Below are 10,753 nucleotides of genomic sequence, written 5' to 3' on the forward strand. Positions count from 1 at the left end.
ACCTTCTACGTAGCTACTTTATCGGAATTCCCCAGTCACCCCATCAAAATCGGAATTAATGACAGAATCTGCACATCGAGGAAAAGTTAATACATAGTTCTAGATACAGGTTATTTTAATGTGACCGGTAGATTCTCATGTATATCTCCCTGCTCAACCTATCCGAGCGTCGTGAAATGTTAGGCTAAACGGATCTAACTAGGTTAATGTTTGTTAAGTCCTTGAATTCATTAAGTTCAACTCTCCCTAGTCAAGTCCATTTAAAATCTTTCATGCCTACCAGCGCATCGAGCATAGAGCATAGACGATTCAATTTAGGTAAGTTACGCAAATTCAGATTGCCCGTTATTACTTGCTAATATCATTTCTCAAACAATACCTACTAACGAAAAGCTATAAGAAACTGAAAAATTGTCTTTAAAATGAATCAATGTAAGATAAACTCAGGAGTATAAAGAAGAAAACGCAAACCATAATTCACCGATTGAATTTGCATCTAAAAGGTCTGAGAACAGCACGCATAATCTCAGAACAGATCCGAAAATTATTCACGTCGTTAAGCACAAAACCCATGAGTGACCCCTTCCTTTCTTCCCTTCCCGCAAAGGATGCATACTCTCAAAAAAAATTCCGAGTGTTGTACAGTTGAGAGATGCCTCCTATCATGTGCCTGGAACAGCCATTACAAACAAACTGAAGTCGGATGATATGCCTCCATAGCTGCTCCAACACAGAGTGGGATTAGTTGGTCTTTGGAACCCAATTCATTTTGAAACAGTGTCGACCTTTGTTGTCTACGCAATATACTCTCTCCCATGACATATCCTATTTATCACAAACAAAAGATTAAGAAATATTAGAGTCATTAGTTGATTTGGGAGATTGAGCCTTCAGAACCCATTTGTAGTTGGTTTAACCCATTTCTTTTTCGATCTGATGGGTGGCTCAGTACTTTCTTTTGATCTTGATGTCGGCCGTTGAGATGAATTTGACCTAACCAGTCTAGGCTTAACAGGAGCATCTCTTGAGCTTGGCTTCTGGGCCGACATTCCCTTCTTGTCCTTGGGATTTTGATTCTTGGCCTTGTTGGTTTGATTTTTGGCCTTCTGCGCATTCTAGTCACCATAATCTGAATGTGACCTTGGGTGAGTTCTTTTTGAAAATCTCCCACTTGGTGCATTTTGCCATCCTTGTGCGTAGTAGGGAACATATGTGCGATTAGGATAATTCTTGGTAATGTGTCCAGGTGTTCCACAGTGAAAACATGTCTTTTTCTTCACTGTGAAGTTGTTTCTTCCTGCCCCTAGTGGCGTATCCTTGCCTTGTCTCTTGTTGATCCCACATGCACACTTGCAACAAGCACTTTGTTGCGCTGGAATTGGTGGCCTGTATTTCTCAACAGCATGTTTGTCAGGAGTAACAGAATTTGAAGCAACAAATTCTGAGTTCAGGGAGCCATTGGTTTGTTCAGTAGTGTTCTCCTTGTTCTCATCTTCTACTACTTTACCTGCACATGAAGTAGAAACATTAGAATTTCCAACGTGAATACCTCCTGACACATATCCAGCTGGTTTGCCATATTGAAGATGTGCCTCCCTGTCAATTTCTTCCTGTGTCATAGGGATGAATGTATAGTTATCATTGAAAGGTGGAGGAACAGTATCATACCCTAGACCTTTTTGTTGGTTATTTTTAAATTGCAGACAATGATCAATCATGTTGGCAACTACCTCGCTTGATACATCATATTTTTTAAAATCAAAATTTGCAGTTTCAAATTTGCTTTTTAATATATCAAGCTCAGTAATTAACTCACCATTCTATCTCTTTATATAATCATAATTCTCACATTTATTACTATAGTCTTCCTGAAGTCTTCTAAAGTCCTTTATTTTAGATTCTAACTGGGCCTTAAGTGGTTTTTGCCATTTTCTAAGTTGGTAACCCTCATACCTAAGGTCCTCTACTTCACTACGTAGGGTTTTAATTTTCTCAATGAGAGATTTAACATAATCACTACAAGCTTGAGAGCATGAAGCTTCATTGACCGGGATATTTGCAGAACTCATTTTATTTCCACACTTCAAAGAGTCAAAGTCAGAATTTAAGCTTAAAAGTTAAAAATAATAAAATAATCAACAGTTAAAATATTATTATTTTATTTTTTATTTTTTTAACTATTTTTTTTATTTTTTTAATTGAAAGAGAGGTTTTAAAAATAAAAGTAATTGAATTTTGGGTTAAAAATGTCAAATTTTGAAAGTTGAACTGAGAATAACGGGTTATGAATTAAATTTCGAAAGATTGTAACAAAGGATCATGTAGCCGAGGTGGATAAGGCATTGTGTTTATGACCCTGAGGTCCCACGTTCGAACCTCGGCATCTTCAAATCCGCCTCCTATTTTTTTTAAATGCGAAGCGAGGCTGAGTGAGGCTACCGCTTGCAAGACCGGAACAATATTGGGCCGTAAAATTCGAGCCGAGGCCGCAAACCTCGGGCCGTCAACTCCGAAACCCTAGCTGCAAGCTGTTTACGGCCGAGAATAACGGGTTATGAATTAAATTTCGAAAGATTGTAACAAAGGATCATGTAGCCTAGGTGGATAAGGCATTGTGTTTATGACCTTGAGGTCCCACGTTCAAACCTCGGCATCTTCAAATCTGCCTCCTATTTTTTTTAAATGAAGCGAGGCTGAGTGAGGCTACCGCTTGCAAGACCGGAACAATATTGGGCCGCAAACTTGGACCGCAAGCTCCAGGGCCGTAAAATCCGAGCCGAGGCCGCAAACCTCGGGTCGTCAACTCCGAAACCCTAGCTGCAAGCTGTTTACGGCCGAGAATAACGGGTTATGAATTAAATTTCGAAAGATTGTAACAAAGGATCATGTAGCCTAGGTGGATAAGGCATTGTGTTTATGACCTTGAGGTCCCACGTTCGAACCTCGGCATCTTCAAATCCGCCTCCTATTTTTTTTAAATGCGAAGCGAGGCTGAGTGAGGCTACCGCTTGCAAGACCGGAACAATATTGGGCCGCAAACTTGGACCGCAAGCTCCAGGGCCGTAAAATCCGAGCCGAGGCCGGGAACTCCGAAGCTGTAAACTCCGAAACCCTAGCTCCAAGCTGTTTACGGCCGAAAACCCTTTAATGGCAGTAAACTCTTCAAAAAACGATGTTTTTCACCATTTTTTGCTCAAAAACTCGATCAAAAAACCGTTTTTATAGAAAATGCAAAGAACAACCCCCTTTATTTTTCAGAGATCTATCCAGAAACGCAAAAATATTTTGAAAATAAGATAAAATATGCTCCAGATCTGACAAAATTGACTGACACAATCCAAGTTCTGATACCACTTGTAAGTTCCTAATCTGCCTGTGTATCAATCAGATCCGTTTGATGGTGCGGAATCCCAATCAAACGGATGATGTCAGATCAAATAGAAGAGAAGGAGAAGAAGAATATGAAGAATCTTGAATGTATTGATTAGAATGAAGTTCCGAATACAAGATTCACACACACACACACACACACTCTCTTTTCTCACTCTTTTGGCCGTACACTCTCTTCTGTTCATCAATCTCTACTCCTCACCCTTAACATATATATATATATATATATATATATATATATATATATATATATATATATATATATATATATATATATATATATATATAGTAGGGAATATGGGCTTGGTGAACATAGGTCGTAAATGGGTTTACGACCGTAAACCTGTTTATGACCGTAAACACCCCACCTGGCCGTAAACTAGACTGTAAGCTCATAAAATATTACATAAAAATATTATTGCCTAGAAAAGCAAAGTATAAACCATATTTTGACCCAACATTATCCTTTGGCTTGAGTATGCCCTGCGTATGCGTGTGTATGCCCAACATACGTAGAGATCATCCCAATGTGCACATGCGAAGGAGTACGTTGTGCGTACTTAGTGTACGCCCAACATACTCGTGGTCACATCCTTGATTTAAAGTGATATAATGGCTAAATTTTATACCTGGCAACTCGGGTGTTACAAAGGTTGTCTCGACATGCAATATGAAGGTTGGAATCAAGGTGGTAATAGTTGTGATGCTCTCGTCTTTTTGCATGGGTTCTTTGGAATTATATAAACAAACATTTTAGTGTCAATTTGGTTAGTGAAGTTAAGATCATGGCTTTTACATAGCTCGAAATTAGATCTGGATCTAGAAAATGTGTTTTACTTAATTAGAATGATCGGTGTATTTACCTGGAAAGGAAATGTAAAAAAAAATCTCTTAATTTCTAGCTACCTAATAGCGTTTTAGTATAGTTCTTGTTAAAAATTTCTAGAAAACCAAATACATGCACTTACATGTAATGGTGGATAGAAAACTATGAAGAATACTGAAATTATAAATCGATTATAATATTTGTTTATAGAAAAAACTTCTCTTAGGTTATGTTTTTATACTTAAATTAGGGTTTTACCCGTCGTGCGTCGCGACGACAGTAATTTATTTAAGTAGAATTTTGACGATTGTGTCGGTAAACGTTAGGAACTGTTTCTCTTTTGGTGTATTAATATTCCAAGTCGATACCACCGAATAAATTTAGTTTATACCATCGAATAAAAAAGGTAGTATATGTAACAGAACTCATATGTAATAAACGTACATAAAAATAAGCACGGAAACACACACAAAATTTACGTCGAAACAAAAAGAAACTTGAATTTATACCGAAACATACATGAAAATAAGCAAGATTTTTTTTATGTTAACGCGTTGAAGTTCAAATAATCAAAAACATATTATATGTGCACGACTCATATGTAAAAATCGTAAATAAAAATATTGCGTCGCAACATAGACAAACTTGAATTAATTCGGTAGATACATAAAAAAACAATTTATTTTTTTGATTGACGAACGAAAGTTCTAAATTTACGATGAAATGTTGATCATCTCGAATTTATACTGACTCATACATTAAAATAAACAACTTAAAAGATTAGTTTTTTTAAGTTAATGAATGAAAGTTAATAAAGAAAATCAGGTTATACAAAGTTCAAAGTGACATTTTACAATGTCTAAAACCGAATGATCAATGTAACATTTTACAAAATTAAGGGGTGCTAACTATTGGTGAATGAGGATTAATACCGTAGTTTACAAAGACGATAAGGTGAAAACGAATTTTACAAAGTTTAAAGCTAAGAGGATAAAAGTGATATTTTACAAAGTTGAAAGATAGTAATTGTAGGAATGGTATGTTTGGATGGGAAAAAAAGAGATGTTTATTGCTTATTGTTTATTCTCACCACAATAAGCTAAGTTTAAGTGTTTGGATAAAAATTCTTAAAAATCAGCTTACGGTGGTAGGGATAAGCTAAATAAACTGATTTTAATAAGCATCTCGCCCCTTGCTTATTGTCTATTGCCTATTGCTTATTCTCACCGTAAATAAGCTAATAAGCAATAAGCTAATAAGCTATAATCTAATTTATCCAAACATCCCCGAAAATCATATTATATATATACTAAGTAGGATAAACATGAAAGTTTAGAAAATAAATGGGATAAAAGTGACATCTTACAAAAAGTTCAAAATTGACAGATCAAAATGACATTTTAAAAAGTACAGGGATGAAAATATCATTTTATAAAATGAAGAGTTAATAACAATAGAAACATTAAAGAATTGAAGGACTAAAATTGAAAAAAAAAAAAAAAAAAAAAAAGAAAAAAAAAAAAAAACAAATTTGGAGGTGAAAATGTGCATTTTATATAATAAAGAGTTATTAAGAATAGAAGCATTAAACAAGGACTAAAGTTGCAAAAACCAAAGTCAGACCACCAACTTTGTTATTTAGTATAGATATAATTTTGGTACTTAAAAAATCTGAAGGTTTTGATGCAAGTGTTAATCATCTACAGGTATTTTACTGATTGCATGCATGGCTTTGTTTAAGGAATAGGGATAATATTTAAGTGTGTATATTCCAATCAATATGTTCATGAGAAAACATGATAGACTTCTTTGACTTTACTTTGAAAGAATCCAAGAACCATCAACAAATCTGCAAAAGGGTTCATTCCAATGCATGGGTGACACACATGTATATTAAAAGTTAGTCGTTGAGCTTGATATGTAGAATCAATTAAGTGCTTATGCAGTTATGGTTTGCTTCCCTACATTCATCAAATTTACACATGAAAATACATATAAAAAATAAAATAATAAACTGCCCATGACGACAATATACACTAGTACCACAATCCATTAATCAAAATTTAAACTTCTAATTAATATAAAGAGATGACATAAACCCAATTAATGACAAATAATACTAATAATAATAATAATAATAATAATAATAATAATAATAATAATAATAATAAATCATGAGGATGATTGGGCTTCGTTGGGGATCAAATAATTGAAGTTATAAACCCATGGAATGTTTTTGGTCATTTATTGAAGAACATTATATAGATATAGAGAATTGTGTTCATACGGTCTAACAAGACAATATATTTTATGAGATATGGTGTACATGGTAGAGAATTGGAAATACAAAAGGGGAAGAAAGAACATCAATATATAATTCGGTTCCATTCATAACTAAATTATCATAGGCTAGCTATAAATACACACTCTTACTAAAACGAGTAATGCACATTAATTAAAGCAGATGACAGAACATGAAGAGTGGTTTTTATATGAAGAGAAGAGTACTCTTGTTTGGTATCCAAGCATGACTTGCTTCATCACAATTCAAGGTGTTGGAAAAAAACACCTTGTTTGGTTCAGTAGGCAGTCGGGCTAACTTGACATGCTCTTCTTTCTCATCTTAGGGCATCTCTTCTTAATTCATTTCATGAAGAATAGACACAGAAGAAAACCTGATAATTTAGAGGGAGGAGAGGTCTTACATGAATAGAATAGCACTTCTATTTGGTAGCCAAGGATGACTTGCCACAAGCCATTGAATGTGGTACGTAGCAAGGAATGCTCCATTGTTTGGTTGATTTGGCAGTCCCGCCTTGGCTAACCTGACATGCTCTTCTTACGCTGCATGTTACAAGGTGGTCGACATTCATGTGCGAATGGGCAACGAAGTTGTGAGGACTACACATTTTGGAGGTTAAAAGGAACTTATATATATCTTTGTTTGTATTAGATTGAAAAGGATTCAATTACTTTTTTAGGAGGCATGCTTAGATTCTCCAAAAAAAGGTACCTTAGTGATGATGAAAGGAAGGCTAAAGACATTAGTTTATACTCTTGAAGAGGAAACCATGTTGTGCGTGGTTGTAGTTTTTGGCTTTAAATTGGCTACTTCATAGAAGAATCATTAGGGTTACTTGACAAACCAATTAGTTCAAACCAATAGGCTTCTGCGGGTATGTTAAAGAAGTTAGATGGTGTCTCTAAAGGGGTTGAGGTTGGTGGCTTTGCAGTGGTGTCAATGGAGTTCGAGGTGGAGACCCAAGCACTTCCTCAATTGGATATCCGGGTTGATTTAATTGTAAGTCAAGGTGGAGATCACTGCAGTTTTGAAGATATATAGATGCTCTAGGTCTTTTCACGATTTGGCTCATCTTTGTCTAGTTTTTGTTCTGAATCTTTGCCTATTGGTATGACGGATGAGTGTTCATGAATGGGAAGTTCGATGCTATTTCTTTTTCTATTCATATATATATATATATATATATATATATATATATATATATATATATATATATATATATATATATATATATATATATATATATATATATAGTAACATTCATAGCATTCTTGAAAATTTTAAACTTTTTAAATAAACCAAAAACCATCATTGTTTACAAATTGTTTCCAAAATATGTTTCAGCATCAGATAAATCCCAAGAACATAAATAAAACATTAGGAGGTGCACGATCACACATTCGCCATCCAGCGATCCTCTGAGGTACCTGAAACATAATCCAAAATTGTAAGCACAAAGCTTAGTAAGTTCCCCCAAAATACCGATACATAACAAATAGCACAAAATATAATAACAACATACTATAGGCCCAATTAACCATCAGGGTTAGAATACCCAGGCCCCTCAACTAACGGGTTGGAATCCCAACATATTATGGGTCCAATCATCCTCAAGATGGAATAGCCCAGGCTCCTCAACCATAGGGTTGGAATGAAAACATAATATGGGTCCAATCATCTTCGGGATGGAATACCCCAGACCTTCAACCATCGGGTTGGAATGCCTTGGCTTGTTGGCTTATGCATAAAGCAGTGAAGCCTCAGCCACCAACCAATCATATGCACATAATACATATAACCATACTACTAACCAGTCAACAAACAGACTTAACATATTACTATAATACTATAGCATGCGCATCAGGATATCAAATCCAAAGGGCCGACCTTGGTGCCTTTGACCCGAAAGTATAGTGAGGAAAACTCACCTCTTAAAAGTCAAGCTACAATAAATCCCTGACTGCTGACTCACAAAAAAATCTTGAGTTATCACAACAAACAAACATCCAATTAACAATTGGAAGACTATTCTTGACTAAGTATCCAAACTTAGGGTAAATTCCCACTTACCCTTTTCCCCGTTGTGTCAAGGCCCAAGTCCAAAACTTTGATCCAAAAGGCCCAAATTACCAAAGCCCATAATTGGCCCAATTTTCCAAATTGGGTCGGACTCCTTATTCGGCCTTATTCTAAGCTTCAACTTTTCCAATCAGCCCAATAACACTCATATCCAGAAGTCCAACGAGAGTCCAAGTATCTAAGACTAAAAAGGTAGCCCACTCGAAAAGCCCAAAACTACAATCCAACAGACTGAGTATGCAAGGCGTACCCAACTGTACACTTAACATGCATGCAATGAGGCTTGTACGCTATGCTTACCAACTGGTACGCCCAACGTACTCCCCTGCTAAGCCTATTCTCTCATTATGTTCTTAATACCTTAAAATAACACCCCAAAATGGAGATATGGCCTTATTGAGCTGAGAAAACACGTAAAGTTGCTGACTTTACATTCATGCAAGGCTACACAAGGCTCATTAGCTCAACAGGGCTTAACACATGACTTAATGCTTGCATGTGACTCTTAACTTCATAAAGATAGAACATTTATGCATGAGGGGGACATGGAAAGCCTAGATCTGAAAGGACAAGTCTTTTTGGGACGTCCTAGATTAAGCATCCACTCAACTAAAGCTTAAAATATAACAAATTGACCCCAAAAGAGATCTAAGCTACTAGCATTCAAGATAAGAACTTGATACCTCACAATCCTTGCAAAATAGGTAGAGGTTCTGGATCTCTAATATCCCACCAAGCTATGGACTTCATTTCCTTCTAGGGTTCTTTAAAGATGGATAAAAAACATACCAACTTTTACTTCAAAAGCTCAAGATAAAAGATGGGAGGCTAAAAGGGACGTTTAGGGTTTTCTGGAGGTTGAGGGACATGAAATGAGGCCAAGTCTAAAAGTTAAGGATGAATTTATAGGGTGCAACACCCACAGACTGGTGTGCGAAATCTCCGCCCATACAAAAGCTCAAAAAGCGGAGCACCAATGCTGGAGTGGAAAATGTTGTTGTAGGAGAACTTTGCAATAGGTAGGAAGGAGTCCTAGCTCCCACCAAAACCAATAATGCATGCACATAACATATCCTCGAGAGTCTGAATGGTCCGCTCACTCTTACTGTTGGTCTGCAGATGATAAGTTGTGCTGAAATGCAGCCTCGTGCCCAGCTCCTCATGGAAATTATGCCAAAAATGAGAGGTCAACCGAACATCACGGTCTGAAACAATGGAGACCGGAACCCCATGGCGAGCAACAATCTCCTGAATATACACATTGGCCAATTTCTCAGCCAACGAGCTCTCCCGGATTACCAGGAAGTGGACACTCTTAGTCAATCGATCCATGATGACCTAAATAGCATCGAAAACCTTTGTTGTCTTTGGAAACTTTGTGATAAAATCCATCGAAATCTACTCCCATTTCTACATGGGAACCTCCAGAGGCTGCAGCTTGTCATGTTGCCTCTGATGCTCGGCCTTGACCATCCTACAAGTCAAGCACCTCTCAACATACCAAGCGATCTCTCTCTTCATACACGACCAATAATAACTCAAACGTATATCCCGATACATCTTGGTGGCCCTCGGATGAATAGAAGAATGAGACTTACGAGCCTCCTCTAACACAATCTATCAGACCCCACTAGATATAGGAACCCATACCCGACCGCAACGGGTTAACAAACTACAACTGTCCGTAACAACCGTGGTGATCTCATCCCTGATCCTCTAAATCTTGTAATTTTCATCCGATATAACCATGGCCTAGGCCTCTCTAATCAATCCCACGAGCGGAGAATCCACATATATCCTCACACACAACACCGCAACTGTGGGTCCAGCCAACTTGCGGCTTAAGGAATCCGTCACCACATTCGCTTTACCTGGATGGTAAATGATCTCGCAATCATAATCTTTGACCACATACATCCACCAGCGTTGTCTTATGTCCAGGTTTGGCTGATCCATAATATGCCTCAAATTCTTGTGATCAGTGTATATAGTACAACGGACCCCATAAAGGTAATGTGTCCAAATCTTGAGGGCGAAAACCACCGCCCCCAACTCAAGATCATCTGTGGGACATCTCATCTCATGTGGCTTCAGCTACCACGAAGCATAAGATATCACCCGTCCTCTCTGTATGAGAACTGTCCCCAATCTAGTGA

This window comes from Lactuca saligna, chromosome 1 (assembly GCF_052625555.1).
Source record: "Lactuca saligna cultivar CGN05327 chromosome 1, ASM5262555v1, whole genome shotgun sequence".
NCBI classification, from domain to species: Eukaryota; Viridiplantae; Streptophyta; class Magnoliopsida; order Asterales; family Asteraceae; genus Lactuca; species Lactuca saligna.